The sequence below is a fragment of the Taudactylus pleione genome, unplaced genomic scaffold, assembly GCF_031769625.1.
Source record: "Taudactylus pleione unplaced genomic scaffold, aTauple2 ptg000372l, whole genome shotgun sequence".
Taxonomy (NCBI): Eukaryota; Metazoa; Chordata; class Amphibia; order Anura; family Myobatrachidae; genus Taudactylus; species Taudactylus pleione.
Window position 1 is genome coordinate 13,071,870 of NW_028284773.1, and position 12,396 is coordinate 13,084,265.

A 12,396-nucleotide genomic window follows, 5' to 3' on the forward strand; every position below is an offset into this window, starting at 1 on the left:
TGAGGTTAATAATAGCATAGGAGCAGAAAAACCAACACATTCTGTGATTTTAGCTGTTTTTATGCTTTTTTTAAAAAAAAATACAGATCCAAAACACAAAACCCAGAACCCAAAACACGGAAGGGTGGTTTTGGCAAAACCAATCCAGATCCAAAACACGAAGAAAGTTCCAGATCCAAAACCAAAACACAAAACACGAAAAGGGGCCGGTGCACAACCCTACTCTAAATATGTAAAAAGTCTCAGGCACATGTGGCCCACGTTATCTGAGAACAGATTTGCCGTACCGGTTGAGCCGCACTGACTCTGGAGTGTATTGGGCGTTCCTGGGCAGTGACTGGGAGGGGGCTAAACAGATATTACATCTGAAGGACATGTTATTTAAGTGTCACAGGCGTGTCGCAGAGGTGGTTGCAAACTCATAAGCATAATCCCGTACACTGGAGGCCATACTCTGACGGACATTCTGAACCTAGCATGGGGCTGGGGAAAAACCAATGGTGCAATGGTGCTACTGATGGTTGTGACTGCAACCACCTAAAGTGGGAGTTCCAGCATTGTGCATTCAGACGCATGCTTGTATATCAGGGAAAGGGCTTTTACTACACATTAGCATGAAGTTGCAGACGCGACTATGGCAAGAGACGCAAATGCGGTCGCAGCAGTGTGTGATACAGAATCAGCCATTTTGTGTGCAATGGTTGCTAATTCATCACTATCCACAACATTATTGTTTCATTTTCATCTATGATCAACTATTGATTCCAATCATGAATAACTATCTGATCAGCACCATCATAATCATCAGCTGCTTGTTCATAATGATTAAAAATATAGATGAATGCATATATGATTGTTGGGTTGTTGCTCTGATCACCTGTATTATCCTGCTGTATACAGTACAGCTTAACAGTATAGAGGTATAATGTGTAACCGTATTGGGGTAAAAGTGGCATAAATTGTAGAATTAGAATTTGTGTTATGGTCGCTAATGTAGGGTCCTGTATTGCATTGTTCTGTAAGTTGCTTGTCAACAATTTGTTTATGTACTTTGTAAGGCGCTGACAAACACTTGTGGCGCCATATAAATATATGATAATAATAATAGTAGCGGTGGCTGGTGGAATTATTAAAAACATCAACTGACGATGACTGAGGGCTTTATTCAGAGGCGGCCGTATGGTCTACGACCGCACGGCCGCCTCGATGTTTGACTAGTGCGCATGCGCACGAGGGAGCTGGCTCCTTCGTGCGCATGCGTGAGACCCGCTACGACCGACAACGCCGGTCGTAGCGGGTCTCTTTCCAAAGGGGGCGAGCTGTCGATGTTGATTGACAGCTCGTCCCGTTTGGTAGGTGGGCCGGGGGGGTGGCAGCCCAAACGGAGGTGTTCCCATGGGAATGCCTGCCATTTGGGGGAGTCCCCACTGACATCACTAGTGATGTCAGTGGAGAGCTTCCGGCTCTGACAGAGCCAGAAGCTCTCCGGGGCTTAAGACAAGTGAGACCCTACCCTAGGGTCTCATCGTAAGCCCCGATGGTCACCCTAGCGGTCGTTAGAGCTGTGGGTGTTAACCCACAGCCTAACGACCGAAACAGAGGTGGCCGGTCAGGATGCAAGCGGCCGCCCAGTTTCTGAGCGACCGCTTGCATCTTCCGACCGCCTCTGAATGAGGGCCAGAGAGCTTAGAGTTTGAATGGCAGCATTTTTGTCAAACAAGTACAACGAACTACAACGCTAATGCTGGGCATTCACTATACAATTATCTGTCATATATATCTGTCCAATCTGGCTGGTTGGAATGAAGGTCTGGTAATGTATGGGAGCAAATGACATTCAACCATATGATCTAAAACACTTCAAATTGGTTAAATTCTTTTGATTTAACCAATTTGTCTGAGACCTACCATTTTTGTCTGTTTTCCCGTGTTTGTCAGCAATGCGAGATTGCTGTTTGCTCCCATACATTACCAGATTTTCATTACAACCAGTCAGATTGGACAGATATATGACAGATAATTGTATAGTGTATGCCCAGCATATGTGTGCATTCGACATTTATACTCTCTTGTTTGAACTGCTATTTTGATTGACAGGCTTTCCATTTTTATTTCTTGGATCAGGACTGGTGTTCCAATCTTTGTTCCGGGCAACTTTGACCGACCCTTACATTAAGCACTAGGCCATTGGCATATTTTCCATATCACTCTAAAAAAATGTCCAAACCAATAATTTTCAATCTCATGACTTGAAAGCTGTCTTGGTGCTTTTTTGTAAGGGTATTGTTGATTGAGAATTGTCAACAATTGGGGATCTATCTGGTACCAAATTATCAGCTTTGCTTAGTGAAAAAATTACAATTTCCCTCATAATGATGAATGATAAGATATTGAGGAGGCATTGGCATTCTGTATTTTATTTACATGTATGTGCATGATGTGTGTGTATTGCATCTATTGTATGACTTTTTTCTCCTCTACCTATCATCATCACCACCACCACTTTACACAACCTCACTAGCACGTTCTGAAAATAAGTTGTCCAATGTTAATGCATATTGTGAGGCATTGCTAGCAGTATCTACAGAGATTGCTTTGTCTTGTGTACAGCTGTTTGCCACCCATTACATTTTTTTCTATTCTAAATAAATCGGATGAGACAGATCAGTTGTACATTTATTTATTTTATTAGCACTGGTGCTACCATTGCCTCTTTTCTTATCCTTGTTTGACTATATTTTGATTTCTTATTTGGTAGTATATTTTCATACCTCCCAACGGTCCAGCTTTCGGCAGGACAGTCCTACTTTTCAGGGACTGTCCCACAGTCCCACACGAGTGCAGCGGTGTCTCGCAGGGTGGGGGGGGGGGGGGAATTGAGGGAGAGCACTCTCATCTCTGCTCTGTGAATAGATGTCGTGCACATAGAGAGCCTGTGGACAGCCCGCCATCTTTGACACGCCCCCAGAGTGATGAAAAAGAGTGAGGCCATGCCCATTTTTGGGCACGAGAATGTTGGGTATGTATTTTCATAATCTGCACTCCAGTGAGTATTGGATAAGAGTCATGTGGGGTACACAATCCAACCAACCTGCCGACCAACTGATTTGGTAAGTATGTGCCTGTGCATGCATCGTCTCTGTAGGTGGTACCTGTGGCCAGAATATGGGTTTGGTCGGTCATCGTACACACAGGCAAATGTGAACAATGTATCTAAAAGAAAGAAAAGTACAACTGATATGACTCACCCAAATTATTTAGAATAGAAACTTTGAGGAGCAGGGTGTGACGGAGGTGGTTGGGGCTGAAGGTGTGATGATGGGAATCGATATGATTCACCGCCGGCCGCATGGCAGCCCGACAGAGGAGGATATCCCGATCGTCTCCAGGTAAGTATAAACTAGGGGTGTGCACCGGCCACTTTTCGTGTTTTGTGTTTTGGTTTTGGATCTGGATATTTCTTCGTGTTTTGGATCTGGATTGGTTTTGCCAAAACCACCCTTCCGTGTTTTGGGTTCTGGGTTTTGTGTTTTGGATCTGTATTTTTTTTTAAAAAAAAGCATAAAAACAGCTAAAATCACAGAATTTGTAGGTTTTTCTGCTCCTATGCTATTATTAACCTCAAAAACCTTAATTTCCACTCATTTCCAGTCTATTCTGAACACCTCACACCTCACAATAGTGTTTTTATGTCCAAAAGGTTGCACCGAGGTAGCTGGATGACTATGCTAAGCGACACGAGTGGGCGGCACAAACATGTGACCCATCTAGGAGTGGCACTGCAGTGGCAGACAGGATGGCAGTTTGAAAAACTAGGCCGCAAACAGTACATAATGCAAAGACAAAAAAGAGGTGCAAGATGGAATTGTCCTTGGGCCCTCCCACCCACCCTTATGTTGTATAAACAGGACATTCACTTTAACAAACCAATCATTTCAGCGCCAGGGTCTGCCACACGACTGTGGCTGAAATGATTGGTTCGTTTGGGCCCCCACAAAACAAGCTGGCAATTAATGTGTCCCTGCACAAACTGGCTCTACGGAGGCAAGATGTCGTCCTCATCCTCCTCATCCACCGATTCCTCACCCTCTTCAGTGTTGTGTACATCCTCATCCTCACAGAGTATTTATTCGTCCACGCTGGAATCCACCACCACAGGTCCCTCTGTACGTTCTGGAGGCTGGTCTCCCTGGAAGAGTTGATAATTAATTTTTATGAACATCATCTTCTCCACATTTTGTGGAAGCAACCACCTACGCCTTCCGCTGACAAGGTTCCCGGCTGCACTAAACACTCTTTCGGTGTACACACTGGAGGGGGGGCAACTCAGGTAAAATAGAGCCAGTTTGTACAGGGGCCTCCAAATTGCCTCTTTTTCCTGCCAGTACATGTACGGACTGTCTGACATGCCTACTTGGATGCTGTCACCGATGTAATCCTTTAACAGACAGAGGCACGCTTGTCGCTGCTGCTTTGAGGATGCAGGTGCGGTTACAGCCCACACATTTCACAAAGACAGAAAAAAAAAGAATTTATTATTTTTTGTGGAGCGCACTTTGAGGGTTACACCACCCTTAGACAGACAGACGCACGCTTGTCACTGCTGCTTTGAAGATGCAGGTGCGGCTACAGCCCACACATTTCACAAAGACAGAAAAAAAAAGAATTTTTTATTTTTTGCGGAGAGCACTTTGAGGGTTACACCACCCTTTAACAGACAGACGCATGCTTGTCGCTGCTGCTTTGAGGATGCAGGTGCGGCTACAGCTCACACATTTCACAAAGACAGAAAAAAAATATATATATTTTTTGTGGAGCGCACTTTGAGGGTTACACCACCCTTTAACAGACAGACGCACGCTTGTCGCTGCTGCTTTGAGGATGCAGGTGCGGCTACTGCGCATACATTTCACACACAAACACAGAAAAGAAGAAGATTATTTTATTTTGGTTGGAGCACACTTTGGGGGTTATACCACCCTTTAACAGACAGACGCACGCTTGTCGCTGCTGCTTTGAGGATGCAGGTGCAGCTAAAGCCCACACATTTCACAAAGACAGAAAAAAAAGAAGAATTTTTTATTTTTTGTGGAGCGCACTTTGAGGATTATACCACCCTTTAACAGACAGACGCACGCTTGTTGCTGCTGCTTTGAGGATGCAGGTGTGGCTGCAGCCCACACATTTCACAAAGACAGAAAAATATATATATATTTTTTGTGGAGCACACTTTGAGGGTTACACCACCCTTTAACAGACAGACGCACGCTTGTCGCTGCTGCTTTGAGGATGCAGGTGCGGCTACAGCCCACACAATTCACAAAGACAGAAAAAAAAATTTTTTTTTATTGTTTGTGGAGCGCACGTTGAGGGTTACACCACCCTTTAACAGACAGACGCACGCTTGTCGCTGCTGCTTTGAGGATGCAGGTGCGGCTACAGCCCACACAATTCACAAAGACAGAAAAACAAAGAATTTTTTTATTGTTTGTGGAGCGCACTTTGAGGGTTACACCTCCCTTTAACAGACAGACGCACGCTTGTCGCTGCTGTTTTGAGGATGCAGGTGGAATCTAGACGGGTTTTGGAACCGAGGACACACTACCTCCATCAATTGTCTAAATCCCACTGCACTAATGGCGGATACCGGACGCACGTCTAACACCAACATAGCAGTCAAGGCCTCAGTTATACGTTTTGCTTCAGGATGACTGCTGTCGTACTTCATCCTCATCGCTAGGGACTGTTGGAGGGTCAATTGTTTAGTACAAGCAGTGGTGTTCCTACTTCCTCTCTGGGATGATGAACAACTCCCAGCAGCAGCAACAGCACTAGGAGGAAGTGGTTCTTGATCTCTCCCTATTTTATTTTTATCGGAGAAAGTTTGGTCCTCCATTTATGTTATATTGATATATACGTGCGGCTAAGGCGCACACAAACACAGAAAATAATTTTTTATTTTTGTTGGAGACTAGTGCACTTTGTGGGTTACACCACCCTTTAAGAAATGAGCCAGCCGGCCCTTTACCTATTGGAACATGGCCACACGTTTGGCGCTGCTCCTTTGTTGATGCACGTGCAGCCACAGTGCACACAATTCACAAACACAGAAAATATATTATTATTTTTTGCACTTGGGGGGAGCGCCCCTGATGGGCAGAGCACCCCCTGGACAACACTACAGCACCCCTTTAGGACTGGGACACTGCACAGGACTTTGGAGTGGACACAGCCCCTATGAACAACTGACTGCACAACGCAGTCCAGCCTGCCCCTATGGACTTTGGAGGAGTGGACACAGCCCCTATGGACAACAGCAGCACAGCACAACACAGCCAGCCCCTATGGACTTTGGAGGAGTGGACATAGCCCCTATGGACAACAGCAGCACAGCACAACACAGCCAGCCCCTATGGACTTTGGAGGAGTGGACACAGCCCCTATGGACAACAGCAGCACAGCGCAGCACAGCACAACACTACACTGCACTACACTACACTACACAGCCCAGCCAGCCCTAACTCCCACCCTCCCTCTTCACTGTCCACAGCCGAATGAGAAAATGGCACCGACGTGGGTACCTTATATAGAATCCAAAACCCGCGAGACCCGGAAGGCGGGATGATGACGTTTTGCCTCGATTTCAGATCCGAGTCAGGCGGGAAAAGTCGAGCCTGACTCGGATCGGGGGGACTCGGGGGGGTTCGGATTTCAGAAATCCGAACCCGCTCACCCCTAATATATATTTATATATATATATATAAACTAGAGTTAGCCTACAGCTTCGCTCGCATGTATGTCTGTTATTGCTCAGCACAGCAGAACTAATTTTACAAAAACAGTAGTGGCATCTAATATTGTGATGTATATTTTATATTGTAGACATTGATCACAAAATGTTTTTATAAACAATATTTGCAGTTTTTCCTTCAGAGATTAACACAAAAAGATGCTTGGAGCTACTAACTCGTGAGCAAGCCACTTAATCTACAGTAACACTGCAAGGTTGCAAGTAACATGAGCAGCGACTCTATGATATGTAGTATTTGTCTCAGTGCATCATCTACAAGATTGACATGTACACTGCAACTTCAGTCAAGATAAGATGCCTGATTAGTGCTTAATATACAGTATAGTTGGATTTTTCTGCGAAATAGATCTTGAGATATATGCATCTATGTATTTATATGCATACATATATAACTGTTTGCATTCAGGGTGTGCAATACATGTATATACTGTAATATATATATATAATATATATATATATATATATATATATATATATATACAGTATATATATCTACTATATAAAAGCAAAAATGTGTCCTTCTGTCTTTCTATACAAATCCACAGATTACAAGCCACGATCGTGAATTTTACATACGAGCGTATTAAAATACGGCGAAGGCAGCAAAAAAAATTTCATATCGAAATTAATTACTGTTCATTTTGAATTAATGAAAAAAACACAATTTTTGCATAGCATTCGCCCTCTACAGGTCAGGTACGGAATTACAAAAGGATTTAGCTTATCTACTATTTTTTCTTTTCTATCTTCTCTACTATATCAAAGCAAAAATTTGTCCTTCTGTCTTTCTATACAAATCCACAGTTTACAAGTGGAGATCGTGACATTTTACATACGAGCGTATTAAAACACAGCGCAGGCAACTACAAAATTTAAATCGAAATTAATTACTGTTAATTTTTAATTAAATTTAAAACCACAATTTTGGCTGGACGCTCATTGTGGGGCCTCACGGCATATAGGTAGGGCCTCGGAGCAAGCGTTTTGTATTATCACGTTTTGTCATGATCTTAATGTTTATTATCGAAGAGAGCTTTAGTAGGCTTTCCCAGCATTCTCAGCTCTCTGACTATACCAAATTACGCAACAACATTTCTTTCTTCCAACTGTGTCAAAATGATGACTTTGCAAGAACCCTGCTGTACTGTGAGCTGCCAAAATATTACACATGGAATGCTTCATCCAAAGTTTTTCTGCGCAGAAAACAGGGAGTCGCTGTAGATGGTCATCCTGGTATCAGAGCAACAGAAGCTCTTGGCTGTGTTTAAATCCGATACATTTTGAGTGCTTCTATCTCTGAAGTTTGCTTTACACCGTTACAGGTCCTACTTCCTTCAAAGATCTTAGGACTGTTGATGGGGAAGTTTGTCACACTTTTCGTGAGACCTGCCTAAGGACAGGTTTGTTGGAGGATGATCTGTAAACAAACATTCTTAAAATCCCGGGCAACGCAGGCTACTCCAGCTAGTATATATATATATATATTTCATACACAGTCCCTAAAAATTATATTTGTCCCAAAACAATTATATTTATGCACATATAGTAATTTTTGGCTTGAAGAGCCAGCACACCGCACGCACAGAGGGCCTGATTCGAACTTGGGAATAGAGTGAGATATCTCTCTCAACTGTGAACCTGAACAAACCATGTTGCAATGCAAGGGGTGTAAATAAATTTTTTTACATGTAGGGTAAATACTGGCAGCTTTTGCATGTAGCCCACAAATACTGCACAGCTTTATTATTACTCTACAATTTAGATGTCCGTTTGGAAACCTCCCTCCCAAATCTAAATCTCTCTGCACATTTTAAATCTGCCCCACCTGCAGTGCAGCACGGTGTCACCAAGATGATCAGTTGAGAGAGAGATCTCACTCTGGCCAGTGCCAGATTAATGTCCACATGGGCCTAGAGCTGAAATTTATGAAGGGCCTATTGCGTGCCGCTGTAGGGGGTGTGACAGTCGCTGCAGTGGTGTAACTAGTGATGTGGGGGCATGACTTGTGTGGTGTGGGTGTGGTCTGCACAGGGGGTTGTCTGTGTCATGGGTGTGACTATAGTGGAGCAATTGCAAGAAAAAGTTACTTTCTGTGTGAAATGGTATGAACTCTGGGCCTGATTCAGACCCGCTCGCGAGCGCTGAGCACTCGCAAGCGGGTCGATGGTGCCCTAGTGCGCATGTGCACAATGGAGGGAGCTCCGTCGTGCGCATGCGCGAGACCCGAATAGCGACGACCAAGCCATCGCTATGGGTCTCGCACCAAAGGGGGCGTGCTGTCGATGTTGATTGACAGCACGCTCCCTTTGGTGGGTGTGCCAGGGGCGTTGCTGTCCAGACGGAGGCGTTCCCATGGGAACGCCTACCGTCTGGGGCCGGCTCCACTGACATCACTAGTGATGTCAGTGGGAGTGCTTTTGGCTCTGATAGAGCCAAAAGCACTCCTGGGCTTGCGGCAGCGAGACCCTACCGCAGGGTCTCGTCGCAAGCCCGATGGTCTTGACCATCGCGACCATCTTTTTGGCCGCTCACATAAGCTGTGGGTGGTCACCCACAGCTATGCGAGAGGCCAGGAGGCCGCTCCAATAATAGGTAGGACGGCCCTGATTCAGAGCGAGCGCTCTTGTCAGAGCATCTGGCTCTGAATCAGGCCCTCTATTCTCTGTCTTTCATTAAGTGTTAAGGTTCGATTTTTTGGATGACTGAACGATAACGATTTAGTTATCCTTCAGTCGTCCAAAAAAACGACCAGTTTCAGCCCCAAAACGATGAACGGCAACTACCAATGCGCGCTCCCATTTGTAGCTGGTAGTTGCAGTACATCGACCGAACCTCCTGTCCAAGCTGACGATATTGCCAGGTAGAATATGTTCAGGGATGAGGGAGGGAATCCGGCACCGAACGAAATCGTACTTGATTTTGTTCAGTGTTTGTGCTCAGTGTCGATAACGACACCGAGCACACCCCTGCCGGGGACACACAGGACGATTACGTTCGGGGTGAAAATCGTCCCGTGTGTACGCACATTTAGAATAGTTGCAATTGAAAAAGAAAAAAAATCTAAATTGTTCACTGATCATTGTCATATTTCTATAAGTATTCATCCCACATCCTTAGTCACTACCGTAAATTAATAAATGAAATGCCTTCTTTATCTGTTCCTTTTTAAAAAAATAAATATCTGCAATGATAATACTAGACTAGGGCAGTAAGGGCTACCTTACTGCTCTGCAGCTGTACATGCATGAGTTGGGTTGGGCTTTACAATTTGTTAATTAAAAAAAAAAAAAAGTTTAAAATAAAAAAATATTTAAAATGTAAAAAAAAAAAAACCACATAAAAAATATATATTTTTGTTTTATTTTTTATTTAAATGTAATCTGTTATTGCCATCCTGAGATAGTGCTAATAGAACAGGTAGGGCGGGGTGTACTAATGGGGAAAATGTGGTAAAACCCTGAAAATTAAGTTTTTTGGGGTTTTACCGCATTCCCTATATGTACAAAGCTCGGTGGGTAATGCCATCTTCAGGTGGCGTTACCCAATAGAAGCCTATGGGCTTCTTATCGGTACTAGGGGTGAGCGGGTTCGGATTTCTGAAATCCGAACCCCCCCGAGCCCCCCCGATCCGAGTCCGATCCGAGTCAGGCTCGACTTTTCCCGCCTGACTCGGATTCTGAAATCGAGGCAAAACGTCATCTTCCCGCCTTCCGAGTCTCGCGGGTTTTGGATCCTATATAAGGTACCCACGTCGGCGCCATTTTCTCACTGGGCTGTGGACAGTGAAGAGGGAGGGTGGGAGTTAGGGCTGTGTAGTGTAGTGTAGTGTAGTGCTGCTGTTGTCCACTACTTCAAAGTCCATAGGGGCTGGCTGTGTTGTGCTGTGCTGCTGTTGTTAATACGGGCTTTGTCCACTACTTCAAAGTCCATAGGGGCTGGCTGGACTGTGTTGTGCAGTCAGTTCTCCATAGGGGCTGTGTCCACTCCAAAGTCCTGTGCAGTGTCCCAGTCCTAAAGAGGTGCTGTAGTGTTGTCCAGGGGGTGCTCTGTCCATCAGGGGTGCTCCCCCCAAGTGCTAAAAATATAATATATTTTCTGTGTTTGTGAATTGTGTGCGCAGTAGCCGCACGTGCATCAACAAAGTAGTGCCAAGCGTGCGCCTGTGTCATAAGTAAAGGGCCGGCTGGCTTGACCGTTAAAGGGTGCTGTAACCCCCGAAAGTACACTCCAGTCCAAACCAAAAAAAAATTATTTTCTGTGTTTGTGAATTGTGTGCGCAGTAGCCGCACGTGCATCAACAAAGTAGTGCCAAGCGTGCGCCTGTGTCATAAGTAAAGGGCCGGCTGGCTTGACCGTTAAGGGTGCTGTAACCCCCGAAAGTACACTCCAGTCGAAACCCAAAAAAAAATTATTTTCTGTGTTTGTGAATTGTGTGCGCAGTAGCCGCACGTGCATCAACAAAGTAGTGCCAAGCGTGCGCCTGTGTCATAAGTAAAGGGCCGGCTGGCTTGACCGTTAAGGGTGCTGTAACCCCCGAAAGTACACTCCAGTCCAAACCAAAAAAAAAATTATTTTCTGTGTTTGTGAATTGTGTGCGCAGTAGCCGCACGTGCATCAACAAAGTAGTGCCAAGCGTGCGCCTGTGTCATAAGTAAAGGGCCGGCTGGCTTGACCGTTAAGGGTGCTGTAACCCCCGAAAGTACACTCCAGTCCAAACCAAAAAAAAAATTATTTTCTGTGTTTGTGAATTGTGTGTGCAGTAGCCGCACGTGCATCAACAAAGTAGTGCCAAGCGTGCGCCTGTGTCATAAGTAAAGGGCCGGCCGGCCGGCTGGCTTGACCGTTAAGGGTGCTGTAACCCCCGAAAGTACACTCCAGTCCAAACCAAAAAAAAAATTATTTTCTGTGTTTGTGAATTGTGTGCGCAGTAGCCGCACGTGCATCAACAAAGTAGTGCCAAGCGTGCACCTGTGTCATAAGTAAAGGGCCGGCTGGCTTGACCGTTAAGGGTGCTGTAACCCCCGAAAGTACACTCCAGTCCAAACCAAAAAAATAATTATTTTCTGTGTTTGTGAATTGTGTGCGCAGTAGCCGCACGTGCATCAACAAAGTAGTGCCAAGCGTGCGCCTGTGTCATAAGTAAAGGGCCGGCTGGCTTGACCGTTAAGGGTGCTGTAACCCCCGAAAGTACACTCCAGTCCAAACCAAAAAAAAAATTATTTTCTGTGTTTGTGAATTGTGTGCGCAGTAGCCGCACGTGCATCAACAAAGTAGTGCCAAGCGTGCGCCTGTGTCATAAGTAAAGGGCCGGCTGGCTTGACCGTTAAGGGTGCTGTAACCCCCGAAAGTACACTCCAGTCCAAACCAAAAAAAAAATTATTTTCTGTGTTTGTGAATTGTGTGCGCAGTAGCCGCACGTGCATCAACAAAGTAGTGCCAAGCGTGCGCCTGTGTCATAAGTAAAGGGCCGGCTGGCTTGACCGTTAAGGGTGCTGTAACCCCCGAAAGTACACTCCAGTCCAAACCAAAAAAAAAATTATTTTCTGTGTTTGTGAATTGTGTGCGCAGTAGCCGCACGTGCATCA